Source organism: Bos indicus, chromosome 18 (assembly GCF_029378745.1).
Source record: "Bos indicus isolate NIAB-ARS_2022 breed Sahiwal x Tharparkar chromosome 18, NIAB-ARS_B.indTharparkar_mat_pri_1.0, whole genome shotgun sequence".
Taxonomy (NCBI): Eukaryota; Metazoa; Chordata; class Mammalia; order Artiodactyla; family Bovidae; genus Bos; species Bos indicus.
In genome coordinates, this window is record NC_091777.1 from 48,282,852 (window position 1) to 48,308,921 (window position 26,070).

At 48.2% G+C, this 26,070-nt stretch overlaps 1 protein-coding gene across 4 annotated transcripts in view; it reads left to right on the top strand.

Annotated features, from left to right (window-relative positions):
- Nucleotides 1-26,070, top strand: part of SIPA1L3 (signal induced proliferation associated 1 like 3) — a 253,341-nt gene that overhangs the window by 5,878 nt on the left and 221,393 nt on the right. The window contains exon 2 of one of the 4 annotated variants that reach the window (XM_070771991.1): nt 11,329-11,670. The exons of the other annotated variants lie outside the window; for them this stretch is intronic. The gene's annotated coding sequence lies outside the window, so the exon portion shown is untranslated. The remainder of the gene's footprint in view (nt 1-11,328; nt 11,671-26,070) is intronic. 4 annotated transcript variants of the gene reach the window in all.

Below are 26,070 nucleotides of genomic sequence, written 5' to 3' on the forward strand. Positions count from 1 at the left end.
GGTTGCTTTTAAGACCAGGAAAAGTGTGGAGAGCATCTTTCATCCAGCCATCTACGAAGCATGTGTTTCTGCCCAGCCTGGGTGCCAGGCGCCGTATGTTAGACACATGGCAGTATGAAGTCACATAGGAAGACTCTGGTTCTCCAGGGTTTGCACCAGTACTGTTCGTTAGAAATATAACTCGAGCCACCAATGTGGACCATATATGTCATTGAAGATCTTACAGGGATCACTTTTAGAAAAGTAAAAAGAAATAGGAAATGGACTTTAATAATAAATTTTATTTGGTCCAAAGCATATCATTTCAACATGTAACCAGTATAAAATTATTGAGATATATTACATCCTTTTTTTCTCACACTTCCTTCAAAGTACCATGTGAAATCTACTCCTTCAGCCATCTCCATTTGCACCAACCACGTTTCAGGTGCCCAGGAGCCACATGTATTGGACAGAGTGGGCCTCAGGTGTGAGACTCAAGTGTAGGTCAAGATTCACAGTGATGGGTCAAAGATGCCGTCCCTGTTTTATCTTGGTGAATAAGGGCAGATGAGTGATGAAAAGCATGCTGATCAGAGGCAGGCCTAGCTAAACTCACAGCTGTCATCCTTCAGAGGCACCTTCTGGGCCTGGTGTTGTGCTTGGTGCATGTGACCTGTGTTCTGAATGGCCGGGACTCTGATCATCCCCACTAAACAGATGAAGAAGGTGAGGCCTGGCAGCACGAGGCCACTTGCTCACAGTTAGCAAGTGATGAGGGCAGAATTTGAACTCAGGTACAGAGACCATAGTCTTAAATCTCTGTTGTGTCTGTGTTGTGTTAGTGTTTGAGGGAGGGTGGGGTCTGAGCTTTGAGCCACAAAAATACCATAGGAAGGACTCATCACACAAAACAGACTCCCAGTGTTCATCAGCCTCAGTCCTCGGGTTTCTGTTGGTGCTGTAGTGCTGGTTTAGACCTGAGAGGTTGGCTGACCCCACTCCTTACATTGAGCCCCAGGTTTGATGGGAACGGATCTTTACTTCCCAGGAAGGGGAAGGGTCTTTGGGGACTGAGGACAGTGGGCAGGATGAGTGAAGGAAATGAGAAAAGGACCCAGCCTATTGAAAGTCCATTCTAAGCAGCTTCTGTGGGCATGAAGCCTCTCTTCTTTTTTGAAAATATTTATTTATTTATTTATGTATCTGGCTGCATCAGATCTTAGTTGCTTCATGAGGGGGTCCTCCTCCGTTGCGGAATACGGGCTTAGTTGCCCCACAGCAGGTGGGGTCTTAGTTCCCCAACTGGGGATTGAGCCCGCATTCCCTGCACTGCAAGGCGGATTCTTAACCACTGGACCACAAGGAGAGTTCCCGAAGCCTCTTTTCTCTGTCATCTGCCTCCTCTCTCTGTCCCTCTTGACTGTGGCCTCCTGAGGGAGCTTCATGGCCTTTTCCTGTGAGCTCAGTGACAGCCGAGTTTACCCACTGTGTGAGAATTGCCCTTGCCTGATCCAGAGGCATTGCTGGGTGGGGGTTAGTGGGAAGGGGACTCTCATCTACGGGAGTCATTATTCTAGAACTTCAGTTACTCTTTTGGTTCAAGATTCCTCCTCTCAGAACAATGAGTTTCTGGACCTTGTACCCAAACAAGGCAGGTGCTGGAGATTCCAAGTCTGTTCACGTGCCCAGATGACCTGTGCAAGCCCCAGTGGTGATTCCTGAGCGCTTTCACCTCTTCAGCTCTCTTACCTCCTCCTGCTGGACAGTGCCTGGCCGGTTAAAGATGCTCAGTGTGTGTTTGTCGGCTGAATTGCTGATACGAGCCAAGGTTTCCTGAGCTCTTACTGTGTACAAGTCTCTGCTCTGGGTGCTTTTCATGTAATATCTCATTTAATCCTCAGAACTCCATGGTGTAGGTATTCTTATCATTCACATTTCTTACGTAAATAGACTCAGGTCCTGAGAAGTGCAAATCACAAAGCTGGTGAGTATCAGTCAGGATTCAAACCCAAGCCAGTCAAGTCCAGGCTCTTTTTTTTTTAAGTTTCATTTATCTGTTTTTGTTCTTGTCTGTGCTGAGTCTTCATTGCTGCATGCAGGCTTTCTCTAGCTGTGGCATCTGGGGGGTACTGGCTGTGTGGTGGCTTTTCTTGCTGGGGGCGCAGGCTCTAGGGCACAGGTGTCAGTAGTCGTGGCTCATGGGTCTTAGTTGCTCTGTGGCATGGGGTATCTTCCTGGACCAGGATTGAACCTGTGTTCCCTGCATTGGCAGGCAGATTCTGTACCACTGGTCTACCAGGGAAGTCCCTAGGTCCAGGCTCTTAAACGCCCCGTCTGCAGTCTGTCCGTGGATGGCAGGTGGCCGAATGGGGTCGGGAAGCAGGGCCACACTGACGAGTGCGGTCGCCCCACTCCACACGTGGTCTCTGAGCTGGTCTAGGGTAGTCCTGCAGCAGGTCCCAGGCCCCTTTGGGCCTGGACACTTGACCATCACTCTGGGCATGAGGTTTTTCTCTGATTGGGGACTTGAGAGACTTTTCCCTTGTGGTCCAGTGGCTAAGACTCTGTGCTCTCAATGCAGGGGGCCTGGGTTCGATCCCTAGTCAGGAAACTAGATCCCACATGCCACAATAAGACCTAGGGAGTCAAATAAATAAGTACAAATACATATTTTTAAAAAATCAACCAAAAATAACAAAAATGCACTGGATGTTTGACATTATTAAGGAATTCTAGTTAATTTTTGAAGCTGTGATAATGATACTGTGGTTCTGCTCAAGAAAAGGTCCTTATTTTGAAGAGTTACAGTCTGAAATCCCCATGAACTGTTAAGATATCTGAGATTTGCTTCAGATTAATATGGATGGGCGGGGAGGTGAGGGGGCCAAGTGTATGGGCGAGGAAAGAGAGGAAGTGAGATTGGCCAGGAGGCAGTGCTACTAAAGCTGGCTGGAGGGCGTTCTTAGGCTCTGCTTTTCACCTTTGTGTGTTTGCACCGCGAACACCTCACCACGGAAAGTTAGATGCAAATATAACAAATATCACTCGGTGTTGGTGTGTTTCAAACTCGAGTGTAGTGTGGAGGGATTCCTTGCCTCTGCCCAGTCCACTTACATAATACAAGTGGTCTTTTTTTTTTTTTTTTTTATCTTTTCATCCTACGAGTCAATCTTTGGCTCCATCGGCCACATGCTCCCCCGACTGCTCTGAGCACCATGGCGCTGGTTCTCTGAGTCAGCTCACAGAGGTCCCTCTTCCCCAGGTCTGGTTCTCTCCAGCATCTGAGCGTGGGGCCCCTCCCACATTTTTTCCAAAGACGAGTTCCAGCAGGAGGCCTCAGATCCTCCCCGCATCCTCCCCTCAGGACAGACGTGCACAGCTCCTTCCTCTGATGTGTCTCTGTCAGCCGCCCCCCCGCCCAACCCTGCACGGAACCACAATCCAGCATTTGGTTTTGCCTCCAGCGCTGCTGCGGGAGGCAGGGAAAGTGCCCCCTTTCAGTCCTGACTTTTGACAAAGCTGCAAGATGCAGCATGTGATGGTGCCATGGACCTGATGATATTTCTCATCAAGCCAGCAGATAAAACTCCTTTAGAACAAACATGCACAACACTCCCTGCCCGCCCACCGCCCGCCCCTTCACATCAAGCAGAGAGGCTCTGTTGCATTTGTTCTTTAGGGGTCTCTAACTGAACAGAGAGTCAGCACGGGGCAGAACTCCGTGTGTGAAAGTGGCGGGAAAAGTGGGCACCCTCGTTTGGGGGTTTCTGCTTGTGGTTTGGTTGCCAGGGAGGGGTAGAGATGTGTGATGTGAAGAGGAACTCGGGTCTAGCCTTGCTCGTGGCTGGTGCCATTGGTTCTGGTGATGGGCTCTTTCTCTGTATCATGCTCTTGGTTTGCAGGGAGGAAGGCAGGCCAGGTCCTGGAACCAGCCCCCCAACCCCTGCCTCCTGCAGGCTTTGCCACCTCTCCCCGCACAGCAGTTCTGTTCTTTCCTGTTCCTTTGCAGGCTCTGAAGCACGTCTAGCATGGAGAGCACATTAGGATCACTGTCACCAGTTTAGGCAGCCTGCTTTTTCCGGGGTTCCCAGTGTAGACCTATATGTGTTGAATCTGAAGGTGGCAGACCCCAAACACTGATACTGATTTTTTTTTAATATTCATGTATTTATTTGGCTGCGCCAGTTCTTGGTTGTGGCACGCAAGGTCTTTGATCTTTGTTGCAGCATGTAAACTCTTAGTTGTGGCACATAGGATCTAGTTCCCTGACCCGGGATTGAACCTGGGCCCCTTGCATTGGAAGCGCAGGGTTTGAGCCACTGGACCACCAGGGAAGTCCCCTGATTATGATTCTTAAACTTACTCATTCAACAGATATTCATCCAGCTGAATGCGCTTCCAGGTACTAGGTTTATGCTGCTGCTGCTGCTAAGTTGCGTCAGTCATGTCCGACTCTGTGCGACCCCATAGACGGCAGCCCAACAGGCTCCCCCATCCCTGGGATTCTCCAGGCAAGAATACTGGAGTGGGTTGCCATTTCCTTCTCCAGTGCATGAAAGTGAAAAGTGAAAGTGAAGTCGCTCAGTCGTGTCTGACTCTTAGCGACCCCATGGACTGCAGCCCACCAGGCTCCTCCGTCCATGGGATTCTCCAGGCAAGAGTACTGGAGTGGGGTGCCATTGTCTTCTCCATAGCACTGAGCAAAGCAGACAAGGGTTCTCCCCTTCTAGGGCTCTCATTCAAGCCGGGATTCAAACAATCAACAGATAAGTAAGACGTATACTGTGTTAGGGCGCTTCCCAGGTGGCACTAGTGGTAAAGACTGCCTACCAATGCAGTCTTTACCACTAGTGCCTTCACTAATGCAGGAGATGTAAGAGACCTGAGTTAGATCGCCGGGTCAGGAAGATCCCCTGGAGGAGGGCATGGCAGCCACTCCAGTATTCATGCCTGGAGAATCCCATGGACAGAGGAGTCTGGTGGGCTGCATTCCATAGGGTTGCAAAGAGTTGAAGTGATTTAGCATGCACACATACTGTGTTTGATGGTAATAAGTTCTGAGTGGAAGAGATTAAGAAAGGGGATGTGAGATATTAGGGTGGAGGATGTTGACAGTTTAGATAGGGTGCCAAGGGATGGCCTCCCTGGGAGTGACTTGAGATCAGGCCTGAAGGTTGCGAGGCAGTGTGAGCAGTAGGGGTTTCTTGGCAGAGGAAGCAGCCAATGCAAAGGCCCTGAGACAGCGGCTGGAGCAGAGTGGAAGGGGGAGTGAGTGGGAGGGCACAAGGGCGCAGGAGTTTGAAGATCTCTTGGCATCTAGTGCAGCCTCGTCTTTTCTCTGAGATGGGACCATATTGCAGGGCGTGTTGAGTTATTAAATTCCATTAAGGGACTTCCCTGGGGGTCCAGGGTTTAAGAATCCGCCTTGCAATTCAGGGGATGCAGGTTCCATCCTTGGCCAGGGAACTAAGATCCCGCATGCTGCAACTAAGACCTGACACAGCCAAGTAAATACATAAATAAATATTTTTAAACATTTCATTAAGTTTTTATTAGTGGCCACATGTGCATGGAACCAAAGGAACAAAAATAGAGCACCCGGTTCCCTTCCACAGAGGCCACCACCATCCCTGTTTCTTGTTGGTGACCAGTTCCTTGGCACTGCATTATTTGAGTCATTTCCTGGCCTACATTTGATTGAACCATATGAAACTGCCTTTTTTGTGGGTCAGAAAGAATGGGTGAATGTTGACAGTTTTGGGAGCTTCAGCCTAACAGCTTCCTTTCCAGGGCCCAAGGAACTTGACCCATCCTTTCTTTGGGGCTTCCCTGATAGTTCAGACAGTAAAGAAAATACCTGCAATGCGGGAGACTGGGTTCGATCCCTGGATTGGGAAGATCCCCTGGAGAAAGGAGTGGCTCCCCACTCCAGTATTCTTGCCTGGAGAATCCCATGGACAGAGGAGCCTGGTGGGCTACAGTCCATGGGGTCGCAAAGAGTAGTACACGATGAACACTTTCTTGCCTCAGGGATTGGTGGTCAGAGGTCGGGACCCCCTTTCTGCACCCGCACATCTCTTTCATTGACTGGCCCAACAGTGTCCGTGACACCAGTGTGTGTAAACCCCCTGCTCACTCATAGCCCCATACCCATCTTGCTGTTAAGCCTGACAAGATGCTGCCTCTTCCTCCTAGGACAGTACCTGGGGGTGGCATTAGTCATTCTTTGGCTTTCTGCATCTTGGTGCCACCAGTTTTGAAATCACAGATAACTTGCAGAGGGAAGGGCACTCCTGGACTCTTGCCAGGTGTTTGGCATGACTCACATGGCGGGACTGGATCAGTAACTGGGCAGAGTAGGTGGTAGAGAACCAGCCCAGAGTGTCCAGGAGGAGGTACTGGGACTGTGTAGGCTCAGGCTGTGGGGGGAGGGCTAAAGAGCGATGGTCTGGACTTGGGAGAAAGGCCTTCCCTCTCCTCTGGTATGTCCCCTCCAGAGAGTCACACATCCTGAACCCCAGGGCCCTGGGCTGGATCTTGCTTTGGGGGAATTCAGCCAGAAAATCATTTCAGTTGGTTTGCCTTTGGCTACCAACAATAGTGTTAGCAACAGCAGCAGCAAATTTTTTTTTTTTTTGGGGGGGCCGTACCACATGGTGTGTGGAACTTCCCTGACCAGGGATCGAACCTGCACTCCCTGCAGTGGAAGGGCAGAGTCTTAACCCCTGGGCCATCAGGGACATGCCAGCAAATAGATAATTTATAGTGTCTGCTAGATGCTAGGTAGGCACTGTGCTAGGTGCTTCCCACAAAGTGACTCATTTAAAGCTCCCAACAACCCTGTAAGTACCCTTATTATTCCCCTTTTGCAGATGAGACCAACTAAATTTAAATAACCTGCCCAATAGCTAGAAAATGGTGGTGACACGATTTGGATCCTGGCAACCTGGCTCCAGAGGCCACATTCTGAACTCTTAATCACTGTGCTCCTGCAGTGGTTCTCAAACCCGAGCAGGCACTGGCGTCCCCCAGAGGGCTGCTTAAAACACAAGTTGCTGGGCCCCACCCAGAGTTTCCGATTCAGTAGGTCTGGCTTGAGAATATACATTTCTAACAAGTTCCCAGGTGATACTGCTGCTCCTGGGCCTGGGAGCACATTTTTGAGAACCACTGACCTGACCTACTATAATAGGAAGTTCAAGTGAAATTGGCCCCAAGTCAGGAGATTGATGATCGGTATCAAAGAAGCCCACAGATAGGCAACACCAGGGTAGAATAATTAAGCCTGTAAGGAGACCAGCCCTCTCCACTATACTTGGTGTGTCTCCTGTGTCCTCAGGCTCCCCTCATGACCACAGGATGACTGTCACAGCTCCAGTCATCATTCCCTGACGAGGCGATATCCAGCAGCAGAAATATCCAGCCTCTGGAGGCTATATCCAGAGCATCTCTTAGGAGTGTGGAAACTCTTCCTAAAAGCCCCGCCTCCCAGATTCCCCTCATATCTCATTGGCCAGCATTGTGATACCTGACCATGCCTGGGCAAATCACAGGCAAGAGCCAATCAGGATTTATTGTCAGGGCTGGGGCTAGAAGCCTCTTCACCTGAAGCGCAGGACTATGTAGTGCGGCGGCTACAGGAATAAACCCGTAGTACTGTTTAGGAAAACACTGGGAGAGGGGGGTGGATATTGGGTGGGCAGACAGTTGGATCTGCTGCAGAAGTTAGGGAAACAAGGTGAAAGCCTAGTACCTATCCATTTTTGTGTCACTGTCCTTACCAACAATGTCCTTCCTTTTGTAATTACCTGAATCAGGACATGGCTTTTTAATTCTCTAATCATTTCCACCTTTAAGAATGTGTGCACAGAGTCCCTGTATCATCAGATCAGATCAAATCAGTCGCTCAGTCATTTCCGACTCTTTGCGACCCTGTATCATAGGAGCTCTCAATCCTGTCAGGAAACCAAGTATTTCATCTGAACACTCAGGGAAACCCAGCTGGGGGATGAGGCAGCAGTCTGAGGGGCGGTGTCGGTGGTCCGTGAGCCCACTCACTATGCTCAGCAACTTGGGGCTGGCTCCTCTCTCTGCTTCTGACCAGTTTTCCTATTCAAGGTGGTCCTTGCAGAGGCTCAGTTTCCCCCTTTGAGGACTGCCTTGTAGGGTGGTTGTGAGGAAGAAAGGAGAGGATGCAGGGAATTTCCTGGCAGTCCGGTGGTTAGGATTCTGCACTTTCACTGCCAGAGCTCAAGTTTAATTCCTGGTGAAGGAACTAGGATTCCACAAGCTGGCTTAGTGGAAAAAAAAGGAGAGGATGCAGGTCAAGTGCTTACCCCCAGGAGCTAGCTCATGGTAAGTGCTCAATAATGTGGCCCCTGCTGTTAACATATTTAATTTGACTTACTAATTGACTAGGGCCTCTCTGGTGTTTCAAGGGTAAAGAATCTGCCTGCAATGCAGGAGACATGGGTTCAATCCCTGGGTCAGGAAGATCCCCTCTAGAAGGAAACGGCAACCCATTCCAGTATGGAAAAATTTTCCAGTCTGGAAAATCCCATGGACAGAGGAGCCTGGTGGGCTATAGTCTATGGGATCACAAAGAGTTGGATACGACTTAGGGACTAAACAACAATTAATTGAATGGTTATCATTTAATAATCCCACCCTTTGCTCCCAACAACACATGAAAGTGACCATTCATTTTGCAGACTGACGTTTCCTGTGGGTGCCTGTTGCTGCTGTTTATGGACCCAGCATAAAGCTGTTGCCCTGTAGATCTGCCAAGGGACTGAGGAACGAAGAGCGGGATGTGGAGCCACACCCCACTTGGGCACAAGTCCTGGGTCCGTCTCGGGCTCCCATGTGACCTTGGGCAAGCCACTAGCCTTGCAGTACCTTGGTTTCCATATCTTTAAGGTGGTAATGAAACCATGTAACTCAGATTGAGATTTGAATCAGTGAGCCCAGACTCGAACCCAGCCAGAAGCCAGATGGGGACTTGAATCCACGGTCTTTTAACTGAGATCCCACACCTGGTCTCAGGACTTAATAAAGCTCAGGTTCTTGATGTCTCCTTGCAGAAAGGATTCTGTGAAAGACAAAGTGATGGCTAAGAAGTTGATTTATTTAGAGAGAAATACACTCCACAGACAGAGTGTGGGCCATCTCAGAAGGGGAGAGTGGCCTTGAAATACCGTGTGGTTAGTTTTCATAGGCTGAGTCATTTCATAGGCTAATGAGTGGGGAGATTATTCCAACTATTTTGGGGAAGGGGGCGAGATTTCCAGGAATTGGGCCGCTGCCCAGTTTGTGGTCTTTGATGATTGGCCTCAAAACTGTCACGGGACCTGTGAGTGTCATTTGTCTTATGCCTGTGTTTCAGTGAGCATATACTGAGGCTCAGGTCTAGTGGAAGCTGACTTGTCCACCATCTTGGACTTAGTTGGTTCTAATCAGTTTATGTCGTGTCCTCGGGCTGTGTCATTCTTACAAAGTCTGTGCCCTGTCACCTTCCCTGTGAGGTTGATGGGAGAATTGCATTCAAGCACCCAAAGCATTTTGAGCACTGCAGCCCCTGGCCCACAGTGAGCACTCAGTATATCTGCTGTATCTGCTGTTCTTTGAATATTTGTGCCAGTTTATTCACAGGGCTGGCTTACTCCTTGGAAGAAAAGTTATGACCAACCTAGACAGCATATTAAAAAGCAGAGACATTACTTTGTCAACAAAGGTCCGTCTAGTCAAGGCTATGCTTTTTCCAGTAGTCATGTATGGATGTGAGAGTTGGACTATAAAGAAAGCTGAGCACTGAAGAATTGATGCCTTTGAATTGTGGTGTTGGAGAAGACTCTTGTGAGTCCCTTGGACTGCAAGGAGATTCAACCAGTCCATCCTAAAGGAGATCAGTCCTGGGAGTTCATTGGAAGGACTGATGTTGAAGCTGAAACTCCAATACTTTGGCCACCTGACTCGAAGAGCTGACTCATTTGAGAAGACCCTGATGCTTGGAAAGATTGAGGGCGGGAGGAGAAGGGGGCAACAGAGGATGAGATGGTTGGATGGCATCACCGACTCAATGGACATGGGTTTGGGTGGACTCTGGCAGTTGGTGATGGATAGGGAGGCCTGGCGTGCTGCAGTTCATGGGATCGTAAAGAGTCAGACATGACTGAGCAACTGAACTGAACTGATTCACAGTTCAGTTGACTTCCCTGGTGGCTCAGTGGTAAAGAATCTGCCTGCCAATGCAGGAGTCACAGGAGATGGGGGTTCGATCCCTGGGTGGGGAAGATCCCCTGGAGAAGGAAATGGCAACCCACACCAGTATTCTTGCCTGGAAAAATCCCACAGAGGAGCCTGGTGGACTGCAGTCCATGGGACTGTAGAGTCAAACTCGACTTAGCAACTAAACAAATAAGCTCCTTGAGGGCAGGGTCTGTGTGTTTTTTGTTGAAACCACTATGTCCGGAGTAGATGGGTTATATATTTCTTTTGTGGATGAAAACAAGGGCAGTAAGCCATCCTGCTTTAGTTTTCCCTTCAGCTGCCCAGAATTTAAACTCGGTGACTGTAATAACCTCCTGTTTTGAACCTGATTGAATCTGGGGGCAGCATGTGATGACTGCAGCTGGTGGTTATTGAGCGTTTTGTGCATTAGGGCTAAATGCTCTCTGTAAGCCCTGACTCTTCACACTCACCCCATTTTACCACTGAGGAACCTGAAGCCCAGTTGAGGGTGGGGCACCTGTCTTTCCTCTTGAGGAGGTCCAGTGCCGAGGTTAACAACTGGAAACCCAAGAGTTGCTCTGCTTGGCTTAACTCTGCGCCACCACTTTCTTGCTGTGTGACCTTTCTCCTGTGACATCTCTGTTCTTGAACTTTCTCATATGTAAAGTAGGAATGCTAATCGTGCTTACCTAGGACGGCTGTGAAGGCTGGGGGAGGGGGGAGATAATTCACATCACGTGAAGTGCAGAGTGAGGAGGGGGGTGTTCTGGGGCTGTTATTGTTGGGCACACCCGCTCCTCGGTGCTTCCCAGGCTGGCCGGAGGAGTCCGGTGGCCGCGCTTAATCATTAAGCCGCGCTGCTTCGGCGAGCCGGCTCCCTGTCCGCCCAGCGAAAAGAAGCCGGTCTTTGGATCGTGCGGTTGTGAATGAAGCCAGCAGGGGAGGCCGTGGGCGCCGATCCAGCCCTGGATCGGTCAGCGAACAGGTGGAGCGTTCCTGGATCCGAGGTCACCGGCCAGCCGCCTTTGTTACCTTGAACTTTCACTCAAGCCCATTCAGGCTCCTCAGACCACGTGTCTGATGAGTAAGGAGTCCTTTTATTTCCCTCCCCCGAAGGGACCGCTGGCAGAACAGCCCGCCTTGGGGACGCGCGCCTGCCTGTTCGCGAGACCACCTGCTGTCGGGGGAACTCCGGTGGCCGGCGGGTCTTTGCTGCGGCTGTTGCTGAATAAGTCGCTGTGAGGAGCTGGCACGGCAGGTTCCCGCTTCCGCATTCCAGACACCCACCGCGGGCGCGGGAGGCACCGCCCACCACGGGAGGGCGAGGGCGGCCGCGAGCGCGGGCAGGCAGGTGGCCTTGGCCCGGCCCGGACCCAGGACGGCATTCGAGAGCCTGGAGCTCCCCTCCGCTTCACGTGCAGACTTTGTGATCCCGGCCGGGGTCCGGTCGTCTTTCAGGTGAGCGGTGTCGGTTAAGTTTGGTAGGGACTTGCAGAGAAAGTGAACAGCGTGTTTCCTTCTTTTCGGGCATGAGACTGGTGGTTTTGTTTTCTTTTTTTTTTTTCCCTCTCCACTCCCATGAAATGTTTACCTGTCTGCTGCTAACTGTGAAGAAAGGGTGGGCGGAGTGTTGAGGGAGTGAGAAGGAAATGGAGGAGATTTCTCCTCGGAGAAGGCATGGGTGAATGCTGAACTCCCAGGGGGATGCCAGCTTCTGTACCAGTGGGGCATCCTAGCCTGGTCCAGATGAAGCTGTGTGGTCTCAGGCGAGTTCCTTTCCGTCTCTGAGGCTCAGTTTCCTCATCTGATGAGGTGGTAAATAGGAGCAGTACCCACTCACCTTCCCAATGAATCATTGCTCACAGCCTGGGCGCTCACAGCCCGGGTACAGAGTGGTGGTCAGTGTCAGCTCTCCCTACCCCCACCCCAACCCCTAGCCCCCCGGATTCCCTGTCTGACTTTATCTCTGACTTCTCAGCTGCTGCTAGCTGCCTCCTGCCCTTCCTCCCTCGGGGCTTTTGCCCTGGCTGTTCCCTCTACCTGTAGCATTTCCCCAGCATCCCCAAAGCTCCCAACCCCCTTGGGGCTCTGCTCACATGTCACCTTCTCAGTGAGGCCTCTCTCCTCCCTAAGTAGCACCTTCTCCATCGCACTCTAGCCCTTTACTCTGCGTTCGTTTTCTTCATAGCATGACCACTGACATGTTTATTCTCCCACTTCCCCTACCGTTGTTGTTTAGTCACTAAGTTGTGTCTGACTCTTTGCGACCCCGTGGACTGTAGCCCGCCAGGCTCCTCTGTCCATGGGATTTCCCAGGCACGAATACTGGAGTGGGCTGCTCTTTCCTTCTCCAGATAGTCTTGCTGACCCAGGGATCGAACCCGGTTTTCTCCTGCATTGGCAGGCGGACTCTTTATCCCCTGAGCCACCAGGGAAGTCTCCTCCCCTACTGTAGGCCCCAGGAAAGCACAGGTACTTCTGGAATCATCCCTGGCAAGTGGTAGGTGTGCGATACATTGTTTTATGAGTGGATTTAGGATCATGTCTGAGGAAGGTTGGCTGTTCCTACCTGGGTTTTGAGGAGAATGTTGACATATCCTCAAACCCGGGGCTGAGGGTGGGGTGGTGGTGTGCACACACCCTCTCCTTGGTCACCCAGGGTCCTCAGGCCTCCCTGCAGCGTCCAGCCCTCTGGCTTCCTGTCTGTCCGTCAGCCCCTCCAGCCTGTGCAGCCTGGGCCCTGACAATGCCATGGGTGTATGTGGCATGGAACAGATGGCCTTGACCCTGACCTTGCTTCTCATGAGCTCAGAGGATGTGTGCAGTTTAGCTCAGGTGAGGAAGGCTTTGTTGAAGACACCACCCACACACCCCCACACACATACCGCCCCCCCCAAACCTTCCCATATATATGGAAAGCTGACTCTATTATCAGGCCCTCTTGAGTGTTCCTGCAGTAGTAGAGGGGTCAGGGAATACTTTGGAAATAAGAATGAACTGGCCAGGCAGAGTTTATCGGTCTCCCCGGCTTGAACAGGCAATCATTCTTGTTCTGGGGCTGAACAGGCTTTAATTAAACGGTGAGCTCCACGAGTCTGACCGTGTAAGAGCTGACACCGCCACATCTGTCTCCTGGCTCCCGGTGTCAGCAATTGATTCTGTAAAAATATCCCGGGCTGGGCTTCCCCGGGCTCCACAGAGCGAGGTCAGTGGCCCTCTTGGGTTTCTGCCAACAGCATGGAGAGCCTGAGGTGTGCGCAGCCTTCACACACGTCTTCACACCTAGGGGCCTACCGCTATTTTAAGAATGTGCAACGTGTCAGAGTTGCTGCTCCTGTAAACTCTAACTCTGTCCTCTGAGCTCCAAGTGCAGTGGGTTTTGGAATTGACCCTCTTGCATAATAGTGCTCCCAGCACTGCCCAAGTTCTCGGCCACAGCACTTGGCTTCTCTGGGCCTCAGTTTCCCTATCTGGAAAATGGGAATAATTAATAGCACCTGCATTAAGTGAGCAGTTTAAAGTGCAATGGAGTGACCTAGTTAGTTAGCACTGTGTCTAGTGGATTGAGAGAACTCACTTAATGGGGATAATTATTTTTACAGTTTTTTTTCAAGTCATTTAAAAATGTCTCCAGTCCCTTTTTTGGGGAGTTCCTCTCTACTGCATCCCCATGCCAGCATTCTCTCACAGTCCTTCACCCATGGGAACAATCAAGCACTGTATGTATCTTTCCACATGTTTCTCCATGGTTATATGATCCTATGCTGCTGCTGCTAAGTCACTTCAGTCGTGTCCGACTCTGTGCGACCCCATAGACAGCAGCCCACCAGGCTCCCCCATCCCTGGGATTCTCCAGGCAAGAACACTGGAGTGGGTTGCCATTTCCTTCTCCAATGCATGAAAGTGGAAAGTGAAAGTGAAGTCGCTCAGTCGTGTCCGACCCACAGCGACCCCATGGACTGCAGCCTTCCAGGCTCCTCCATCCATGGGATTTTCCAGGCAAGAGTACTGGAGTGGGGTGCCATTGCCTTCTCCTATATAATCCTATAGGGGGAAATATTACCCTATAAGGGATAATATTGTCCTCATTTTCCTGCAGGTTGCTTTTCTTACATGGCAGCACTGTGTGGAAATGGAGGCCCAAGTCCTCAGGTTATGCTCAAATTTGCTCTTGTTAATGTCTCTGTAACACATGGAGGGGTGGGTGTACCAGAGTTTATTTGCCCCGGCTGTTACTGATGTGCATTCCTTTTGTTTCTAGTTTTGTTTTTTTTTCTTCTCCCTCCGTATTATTTTTACTGACAACTTTTTAAAATTAGATTGCAGACATCCCACCTGCTTAGCCACTTTGTGGCTAAGCCATCCCACCTGGTTAAGCTCTAAGCCTTTGAGAATGAATAGGAAGTAGCATTAGTTTAATGAGGCATCTTGCCCAGATAGGAGATGTATTTTTGGAGGGTTCTCACCAAGTCCAGCACAATGTTGAGCCATCTACTTTAAATGCTTTTTACTTAGAAAAATGATTAATAGATTCCTCATCCTCTATACAGATTAGTTGTGCTTAATGAGTAATTATTACCAAATAAGAGACAGAGAAAGTTCTTTTTTTTTATTAATGATCTTCATTGGAAATCAGAACATGCAAGAGATCTTATTAGAGTTGTGATCTATTGGCAAGTTTCCTTTTAAGGTGGTACTTCAGCAAAGGAGTATATTTGGCTTCCTGAAACTTGTGCAGTCGTGTACCCATTTAAGAGTTCTGTTTCAGTTCTCTGCTACATAACCAGCCATCCCAGAACTTATGCCTTAAGGGGATAGAAGTTTATTATTTCTTACCAATCTCTGATTGACTGAGGCTCATCTGGATGGCTCTTCTGCTGGTTTTAATTGGGGTCTCTTATGTGGCTAGAGTCAGAAGACGGATGGGGCTTAAGATGGTTGTACTCACAAGGGCTTCTCTGGTGTTTCAGCAGTAAAGAATCCCCCTGCAATGCAGGAGACACTGGTTCGATCCCTGGGTTGGAAAGATCCCCTGGAGAAGGTAATAGCAACCCACTCCAGCATTCCTGCCTGGGAAATCCTATGGACAGAGAAGCCTGGTGGGCTACAGTCCATGAGGTTGCAAAGGGTCAGACACAACTGAGCCTACTCAGCAACAACAACTCACGTGGCACCTTGGAGACACCTGGCCCCCTCTCTGTAGTCTCAGAACCACTCCTTCCACATGGATCTTGCCATCCAGTAGCTGGACTTAGAACACAGCAGCCCAGAGCTTCCTAAGTCAAGGCATAGGTCTAGAACTGGCCCAGTGGCAGCCCAGATTTCATGTCAGAAGGCAGACAGAAGACTTGAGTTCTGGAAGGTGTGGTCTATTGAGGGGCCACCACAGCCTTCATTTTCTCCCAGAAGGAAAGGTGCACAGGTCATCAGGGCCAGGTGGTGTTGCTGTTTGCAGGGCCCCAGTCTCTTGTTTATCTGCATTGCTGCCCTTAGCCTCATACATATAAGAAGGCTGCCCCATCTCCAGCCTCACATCCTTGTTACAGGCAGAAAGAAGCAAAGCTCTAAGAAAAAGAAGTAACACCTTTGTCAGGAAACCAAAGCCTTCCCTGAAATCCTTAGCAGACTTCTGCTTCCCCTCTTTGGCTAGAACCTTGTGACAAGATCACCCTTTGTCAAAAGGAAGTCTCGGAAGTGCAGTTTTTAAGCTGTGCTTATTGCCACTTCAGACAGAGGGTCAGTAAGGAAGCTGTGAGGAGAAAGGACATGATGGGTAGGCATCTGCAAGTGGTCTGTTCAGACAGCCAAAGATGTGGTGGGTAAACTGAGGCAGCGTGAGTTCATTTATCAACCCTTTATAGTGGGTACCTGGAGTGGGCAAGACACTGGTCTTCTTACAGAGGCTACAAAGATTGGAGAAGTGGACACATCTGGGGCTTACACTGACCAGAATCATCTGGTGGCCTGGACCAGGTAATTGCTTAGCTCTGGTCTCCCTTGTGGAAGTTTGGAGTTAGAATAATGATCATAGTAATAGCCAATCTCATTAAGGGTTTAGTTTGTGAAGAAGAACTAAAGAACCAGCTCATGTTACCTCGTGGCCCTGTGAAGTAGGCACTGGCATCATGCACCTTTTCAGGTACAGAGACAGAGGTACAGAGAAATGAAATAACCTGCCGGAGGCCTTATGGCTAAGGAGTAGTAGAGTCGACACGCCGTCCCTCTCTGGTGGTTGGCCTCCAGAATCTGTGCACTGAACCACTGTGCTATACTGCTCTACTTTGTTTATGATTAACCCAGCATTTCTTGTTGAAATGAGTGTGTAAGTGACAGAGATAGAAACCACTTACTACTCCATCCCTCCCCTCCTACTCTGAGCCTTATTGGTCTTATCTGTCAGTAACTTGGTGTATGTTCTTCTTCACCTCTTTGTATAGGCATTTCATTTTTTAAAGGTGACCTTTGGACACACAGAATTGGATTAATCATAATCCTTGATGCATGATACAGTGGTATTTTTGGTCTGTACAAAATGTTTATTACAATGAATAGCCATTAGCCTACTCCCTGCCCAAGAACTAGGACATTACCTACCAGTAATTTATATGAAACTATGGTATTTCCCTGGAGAAAGCAGTGGCACCCCACTCCAGTACTCTTGCCTGGAAAATCCCATGGACGGAGGAGCCTGGTAGGCTGCAGTCCATGGGGTCGCTAAGAGTCAACATGACTAAGCGACTTCACTTTCACTTTTCACTTTCATGCATTGGAGAAGGAAATGGCAACCCACTCCAGTGGTCTTGCCTGGAGAATCCCGGGGACAGGGGAGCCTGGTGGGCTGCCGTCTATGGGGTCTCGCAGAGTCGGACACAACTGAAGCGACTTAGCAGCAGCAGCAGCCAGTTCCCAGGCTGCTCTCTCAGCTGTGACCACCATCTTGAATTTTTTGTTTAACATTATTTGTTTTGAAATAGTTATTTTTGAACGTCTACAATGATATCAAACTATACATAGTCTTCTGGGACTTGTTTTTTTCTTTTAATATAGTGATTAATCCAGACCATTTGGTATAGCGGTATTTCATTTTTTAATGCTGTGTAATATTCCACTGGCCAAAGATACCACCTGTTTGTTTTGGTCATTTCTTTGGCAATGCATATATCATTAGTGTCCAGATTTGTTTTTGCTCTTCTTGGGCTACTGTGAATGTTGTTGAACACATTTCCTAAGGTGCCTGAACAAGAATTTCTTTGAGGTATGTAATGGGCACAAGATTGGTGGCTGTAGGATGTGAGCATCTTTAATTTTGCCAAATATCATCAAACTGTTCTCAAGTTCTCACCAAGGATGTGTAAGAGTTCCTGTTGTTCTGTATCCTGTCACACTTGGTTTTATAAAGCTTTTTTATTTTTGCCAGTCTGATGTGAGATGAAATCTCATTATGGATTTATTTTGTATTCCCCTGAGGACTAGTAAGACATGCTTTTCATTTATGTTTCTTCTTTTGGATATAGCCTGTTCATCCTCTTTGCTTCTTTTTCTTATTGACTCGTAGTCATTCTTTATATAGTCTGGTTACTCATCTCGAGGCTGCAGCCAGACCTAATGAAACATTCATGATTCTCGTGTCTTTATTTCCTTTGTTGTCTCCTCTGTCCACTCTCTCCCCAACTCCATGATGCCTCTTTGTATACTCCAGCTCACAGTGATTCTCCCTGGAACAGTTCTCAAATTATGGGTGTTTTTATATGTTTGCGTGGATATATGACTATACCTGTTCCACCCATGTACCATCGCTTTGTGATCCCAGGTGTAGCAGGATTAGGTTCAACTGTAGGTAATAGAAAACCGCTTATAAAACAAACTGACAATGGCTTAAACAAGGTAGAAGTTTATTTCTCTCTCACATAAAGGAGTCCAGTAATAAGGAGGCCCAGGCTGCACTCTATTCCAGAACCCAGGCTCTGTCCACCTTCGAGCTCCACCATCCTTTTACCGTCACCTCATGGTTCAACATGGCTGCTTAAGCTCCAGCCATTATATCTCAGCAGGGGATGAAGATGGACACTTCTGCTTCATGGAAGTTTCACACTATGTTCTGCTTACAGACTCTTGCCCAGAGTTTAGTCACATACACAGTTATAAGGGAATCTAGAAAATGTATTTCACATGACCTTGTTCTTAGCTAAAAATCAGATTCTATTACTGAGTTAAAAGGGGAGACTAAATATTGGATTAGGCTGCCAACAACTTTACTTGTTCTGAAAAGTTCCCTAAAAGTGGCTCTTAAAGGAGTTGCCAGACCCCAGGATGGTGCCTCTAGATGAGGCCCCTTTTGATTCTTTGATTTGTTACACAGATGTTTATTGCGCATCTGTTTTGCACAGGCACTATTCTGGGAAGCCAGTAATGAACAAAACAAGTGAAGTCCCCACCCTCACGGAGCTTATTTTTATAAAAGGGAAGGTAGTCAACAGACAAGGAGTTTATAGTGAATCAGAAAGAGATAACAGGTGTGAAAAGAAATGCAGGAGAAGGCATGGGATGAGGGTGAGTAGCATGTGGTGCTGTTTTATTTTCTTTTGTTTTTTAAGGATTCATTTATTTAATTTTTGGCTGCACTGGATTTTCACTGCTGCACGTGGGCTTTCTCTAGTTGTGGTGAGCGCAGGCTACTCTTCCTTGCCGCGTGAGGGCTTCTCATTGCAGTGGCTTCTTGTGGAGCAGTAGAGCTTGAGGCTTCAGTAGTTGTGGTTCACAGGCTTAGTTGCCTCGAGGCATATAAGATCTTACCGTACCAGGGATTGAACCCATGCACCCTGCTTTGTAGGCACTCTTAACCACTAGACCACCAGGGAAGGCCTCCTTCATGAGATGACATTGAAGCTGAGATGAAGGAGGCAAGTGAGGGAGCCATGTGGATCTCTGGGGGAAGAGCATTTGGGGCAAAATAAGGGCCAGTGAAAGGCCCTGGATCGAGACAGTTACCAGCCTGCTTGAGGCGCTTTGGGGAGTGATCAGCAGAGCTTGAGATTGATGAGGGAGGGCAGTGGTGGGAAATGAGAGGAGAGAGGTGGTGGGGCAGATCGGTGGAGGTGGGGGGGGTGGTTGAGGGGGCTTGTGGGCCACAGTGAAGACTTTTGGCTTTACCTGGGGTGACATGGAGACGCAGAAGGGATCCAAGCAGGAAGAAGATGTGATTTGATCATTAGCACTCAATAGTGGAAGTGATCTTTCTTTCTTCTCAGTTCAGTTGCTCAGTCGTGTCTGACTCTTTGTGACCCCGTGGACTGCAGCACACCAGGCTTCCCTGTCCATCACCAGCTCTCAGAGCTTGCTCAAACTTTTGTCCATCGTGTCGGTGATGCTGTCCAACCATCTCATCCTCTGTCATCCCTTTCTCCTGCCTCAGTCTTTCTCAGCATCAAGGTCTTTCCAATGAGTCAGTTCTTTGCATCAGGTGGCCCAAGTATTGGAGTTTCAGCTTCAGCATCAGTCCTTCCAATGAATATTCAAGACTGATTTTCTTCTCAGAGCACCCTACATTTTTCACCTCCAGACACCTTTTGAAAAAGTAAATAGCATCAGGGGGCCTTTCCAGTGGTCTAATGGTTTAAAATCCACCTTGCAATGTAGGGGACGCTGGTTTGGTCCTTGGGCTGGGAAGATCCCATATGCTTCGGAGCAACTAAGCCTGGGCAGCTAAGACCTGATGTAGCCAAATAAATAAATAAATACCATCAGCTCTTATTAACCACTCTGGTTTTATATATATCTGCCACTGACCTCTCCCACTGGATTATTTTAAAGCTAAATATTTCAGTATTGATCTCTAAAAGATAAGGATTCTTTAAGGACATAATGACAGTATTACTGTCAAGATTAAAATAAATACCAATAATTGAATGTCATCATCTAGTGTTCAGTTAGTGGCTCTTCTCATAAATATCTCTGTAGAATTGATTTGTTCCAGTCAAGACCCGACAAGGTCCATGGTTGGATTTGGTTCACATGCCTATTAGGTGTCTTTTAATCTATGGGCTCTCCCTCCCCAACACGTTTTTTTTTTTTTTTTTTTTCTTTTAATAGTTTATTTGTTGAGAGAAGCCATGTCATTTGTCCTGAGATTTTGTACATTCTGTGTCTGGCATAGGTGTGGTGGTATTTAATGAGCTCTTCTGTCCCTGTGTTTCCAATGAATGAGTAGTAGGATTGAGACTGGAGCAGATTCATATTTGAGATGCACACACGCACACACACACACACACATTTGTGTGTTGCTGTGTTTGTATATCCGTTGTTGTTGTTAAGTCACTGCGTCATGTCTCTTTTGAGTCCCTGTGGACTATAGCCCACCAGGCTTCTCTGTCCCTGGGATTTCCCAGGCAAGCCTTCTGGAGTGGGTTGCCATTTCCTCCTCTCAGGGATCTTCCTGACCCAGGAGTCAAACCCATGTCTCCTGTATCGGCAGACGGATTCTTTCCCGCTGCGCCACCAAGGAAGCCCTTGTATATCCATCGGGGTCTGTAAAGCTTGATGTCTCTTTCCATGGTGTTCTGTAGAGTTAACCGCTGTAAATGACTGTTATATAGACCCAGGCTTTCACTTAGGGGTGCAAAAATTGTGACATTGTAATTCAACCCTCCTGTTCACTTATTAGCCGGAATATTCCTCTAGAGAATAAACCTCTCTCATCTATTATTCAGCTATCCGGAGGGTACTGACTCTTCAGCTTTTGTTTACGTAAGAAATGAGTAGTGAACAACTGGCCTGGTGTCTAATCAGCTGGCTTTTCCTTCCGTGATTCTACCCTTCTTTGTTTTTGTGTTCATGCATTTTGTGTTATTTACTGGCCTCTGCTACTGCCCACGTCTGTCTTGGATTTGGGAACAAACAGATGAGCAGCGCTCAGTCATCTCATTTTTAGGCATGGCTGCCTCGGACCTTACCTTTGACCAGGTGGAGCCCTGTATGCCTGTCAGTGTAACCAGGGAGAGTCGACTCTAGACTGTTGACATTTTCTTTTTTTTTTTTTGCCCTCTCCTGCCCTGGCTATGTATTTCCAAACCAACAGCCTCTAGAGAGTTATCATTCAGTGCCAGGGGATTAAATCTTTCTGCTTGGGGCAAGAGGTTTTTGAGCATTTGAATTTCTTCTGATCTGAAACTCCATTCTTAAGACAAAAGAACAATAGAGGGCTCCTCTCCATTGGAAAGGCCAGCCCTTCTAGTAGCCTGGCCAGGGGCGAGCTCTGACCCCAGCCACTGCTGTCTGGGTCATAAATTCTTTAGGGCACTAGCATGCTTGAAATCACTTGGATGCTTTGTGATCAGTTACATACTGGATACCTTAGGGTTTTCTTTCTTCCTGGAAATTACAAACACATTTATTCCCACTGGGTGGGGAGAGAAGATTTGATGTGGAGTGGTGCAGAATTCATTAATTCCTTCAGCCCCTGACTTGTTCATTTGGCAAATATATATGGAGCCTCATGTGTTCCAAGTGCCGAGGTCAGAGCCTGGGAAGGCCCATACTCTGGGAGTTAACATTCTTGCTGAAGGACACAGGTGATAAAGTGGTAAACAGAGTGATCATATCCTTTCAGGTGAGGATGAATAATGCTCTGAAGTCATGGAAGCAGAATGTGAGTGGACACACCTGGAAGGTGGAGGGGGGCTGTGGGAGGCCAGATAACTGGGGTGCATGGGGGAAAGCCTCGCCAGGGTGGTGACACGTCAGCTGAACTTGGGCTGGTACGGAGGTGACAGTCTTGTGTAAGACCCGGGGGAGAGCCCTCCCAGCTGAAGGGGCAGCGAGGGCAGGGGTGGGAGTGAGCTGGGTGTGTCTGCTCTCTCATTCCCTCTGGCTGCTATGACAAGCAGAGATGGCAGAGGTGGAAGTGGGGCGATGAGGGAGGTGGAGTGAGCAGAGGGTGTAAGTAGTTACTACTTACACTTTCACAGATGAGGACACTGAGGCCCAGGGAGGAAAAGCCCTTGATCCTTGTCGCCCAGCTCCTTGGGGCCCGGGTTGGGAGCCGGGTAGCTCATCCCAGAGTCTGACCTTAGTTGAGCTATCTGACCACAGCTGTTAACTCATGATGTTGACAGAGTCTGTGCCTAGCAGGAACCAAATGTCAGTGTCCTACATGCATAAATCAGGACAGGGGATCAAGTCCACATCGGTGTCCCTTCTACCTTCCTGCTAACCTGGGTCCTGACACACCTTTTATTACAGTGTTTATTACAGGGCAGAAAACAAGGACTTTCTGGTTGCTGACACATTCGTAACTTGACTTTGTAACTTGACACTCGGGCCAGATAAAAAGTGTATATAGGCCCCGGACTTCAAGCTTCTGAGCCTGCTTAACTGATGGGGCTGAAAGTCTCCCCAACCATCAGATCCTTCTTATCTCCTCCTCCAGCGCGCCATGGGTCAAGGGGGCTCACTGCTTATGTGGTGTGTCCTGTGTGATGCCTCAGCCAGATTCACGGCTGTATTTGGTGTCCCCTAGGAGACAGGCTTGAGACGTCCCCCACCCCCCCACCCCACATCATGGCTCCTGGAAAAGGAGTTTGGTCCTGCTCACCACTTACCCTTTAACGGTGCTGATGAATGCTGATCATCTGCCCCTACCTGCATTTAGGATAGGCAGCAAAAATTTTCTATTGATAGGTTTTTAAAAATTCTGTTTTGGGGCTTCCCTGGTGGCTCGGTGGTAAAGAATCCCTCTACCAATGCAGGAGATTCGAGTTTGATCCCTGATCCACAGGAAGTGCCCAGAGGCCTTGGCGCAACTAAACCTTCCTCACCTCAATGAGAAGCCCATGCCCCGCAACCAGAGAGTAGACCCTGCTCGCCACAACTAGGGAGAAGCCCTCGTGCAGTAACAAAGATTTCTAGCACAGCTGAAAATAAATAAATAAAAAATTTTTTAAATTATATTTTAAAAATACTGATTTAAAACTTAAGCCACTTGCTAGTTTTAACAGTTCAAAGAGCAGAGCAGCCTGTAAAACGTGGAAGCTCCACGTTCCCATTGTGGCCCCAGCACTGGGCCTTCTCACCTCCCTCACTTGCCCAGAGGGACACCACGTGTGCCCTTCCTTGCTGTGTGTAAGGGGGTTGTGTGTGCTAAGAGAGCGGGCTCTGGAGCCACAGTGCTTGGGTTCAGATCCCAGCTTTGCTATGTGAAGACTTGGGCCTTGACTTAATCACTCTGTGCCTCAGTTTCCCCCTCTGTAAAATGGAAGTGATGATCCTAACTTCTTGACTGAGGATTCATTGCATTAAGTATGTAGCAGTCAGAGTGGCTCCTTGGACTGACAAGTACTCAAACGTTAGCTATTTTTATTACACAGGTATATACGGGTATTGTTTTACAGACATACTTTTTCCACGTATGCACTTTCCTTTAATAATCGATCTTGGAGAGCCTCCCATGGTGCTCACTGGGTCAAGGTCAGCCACGTTCTCTTTAATGACTTCCCAGTGTCCCATCCTGTCAGTGCCTGTTGTTGAACACACTGGTTGTTCCAACCTTCACGGTTATAACTGAACATCTCACACACCAAAACCTTTGTTTGCTTCTTAGATTTTTCTCAAGACAAAGCCCTGGGGTTACAATTACTACCACAAAGTGAATAAACAAGCTTAAAGACTTGTGATATTTATTGCTCACTTGACTTCTAGGATCTCTTTATTAAACATATATATTCCTTGTTAGTTGCCTGTTTGTTCTAGGGTGGTTTTTTTTTTCTTATAGATTTATAGGGAATCTTTACATTATTAAAGGTGTGATTCTTTTGTTATACGTTGCAAGTTTAATTTTTTTTAAAATTTTTAAATAAATTATATTTTTGCCCACCATGTGGCTCGTGGGATCTTTAGTTCCCCAACCAGGGGTTGAACCTGGGCCAGCAGTGAAGGTGCTGAATCTTAACCACTGGACAGCCAGGAAATTCCCTATTTTGTGAGTTTAAATCCCTACTTAGTTTTACTTTTTATTTATTTTTTTTTATGTTGTTAAACATATCTAGACTTTTCTTTTTAAAGCTTTGGTTTTAAATTTGAGATAAAATATCCCTAGTTATTTTATGGCTTCATCTTTTCCATCCAATATGTGGAATTTTTTCTTGGGGTTAGGTGTGGGATAAAGATCTTAAACACACCCTTCACCCACCCCCAATTAATAGTTAACCAATCGTCTCCTTCATATTGTCAGAGTAATACATCCTTTCCCACCCATTTGAAAAACTTATGAACCAGGCCCCAGTCTAAGTGTCTTAACACTTAGCTCTCAGTCCCCTGCTATAACTCAGTGAAGCAGGTTGGTAATATCGCCATTCACTGGAGGAAACCAAAGCACCCGAGGGTGACCTTGCTTGCTTAATGCCTCACAGTGTGGATGAGGCAGGCCATCCTGGCTTGCAGTCTTGTGGATTTATTCAGTCATGAGCTTCCTTATTTCTATTTTCAGCAGCTTTTCCTGCAGTTGCTTGACAGACCTTCCTTTTGTCCACTAGTAATAGCCATTTCCATTGCTCCTGTGCTATCCTCTGCCTCGTTGCCTTGGCCAGGACTTCTGTGACAATGTTAAATACCAGTGGGGGTTGCAGATGGGTGTGGGGGCCTCAAACTGCAGGCCCCCCCTTGTTAGGGGCCTAGTTAGGCAGGGACCAGAAAAGTGGCAGTGTCAGTACAATGAAGCAGAGGTCCCCAACTTTGATCTGAAGTAGAGCTGATGTAATAATAATTGAAATTAAATGCACAACAGATATAATGGGCTTGATCCTGAAACCAACCCCCACCACCAAGTCCGTGATAAAGCTGTGTTCCATGAAACCAGTCCCTGGTGCCAACAACATTTGGGGACCACTGCAGTAAAGGACTCATCTGCCCCATGGCTGGGCCAAACCAGGGAAGGAGCTGGCTAAGACTTGACTGGCTGTCTCCATCCCAGGACAGGGGGTCTGATTGGCCCAGCCATGGTCAGATGGCTCCTTCTCATCCAGAGCTGTGGCGAGGCAGTAAGCATGGTACACACAGCTCTCATAAGATGAGGGCTTTCAGAAGCCCAGCAGACCCTCTTCTTTGCTCTCCTGGCCTAGGACATCATTCTTCTTCTTATATATGAACCATCATCATGCAGTGGTTTTGCACATGGGCCAGGTGACTTGGATTCAAAGCTCAACCAGTTACTAGCTCTGTGTGTTTACCTTGTGCTTATCACTTCACCTCTCAGGGCCTCCGATGCCTTACCTGCAAAAGATGATAATGGCTTCTACCTCATCGGGCTACTATGAGTATTTAATAAACTTATGGAGGGGACTTCCCTGGTGGTCCAGTAGCTAACACTCCATGCTCCCAATGCAGGGGGCCTGGGTTTGATACTTAGAGAACTGGATCCCGCACGCTGCAACTGAGACTCAGTGCAGCCAACTAAATTTTAAAAAACTTGTGGAAAGTATTTAGTCTGAGCCTGCTGCATTGTAAATGCTCAGAAAGTATTAGTTCTCATCACCATCATCATCCTTTTTTTTTCTGAGACTAGATAGGGTTCTATTGTTCAAGCTTGGGCTTCGGAATGAGTCAGGAACTGATCTCAGCTTCCCCAGCTAACTCTGTGACCTTCGCCGAGTGAGTAACTTCTGAAGAAGCTTTGGGTTCTTCATCTGCAGAGTGGGAAGAATCACAAACTGCCAGGGCTCCTTCCCTGGATGTTTCATGTACTGTCTACGGTTTGGGGCGATTGTGGAGAGGGAAGAGATCCCCGGTGTCTGGACTCAGTATAGCCCGAGCTCCTCCTGATCACACACCCTGCAAGTGTGACCTAGTGGTGAGGCTGAGGTTAAGACC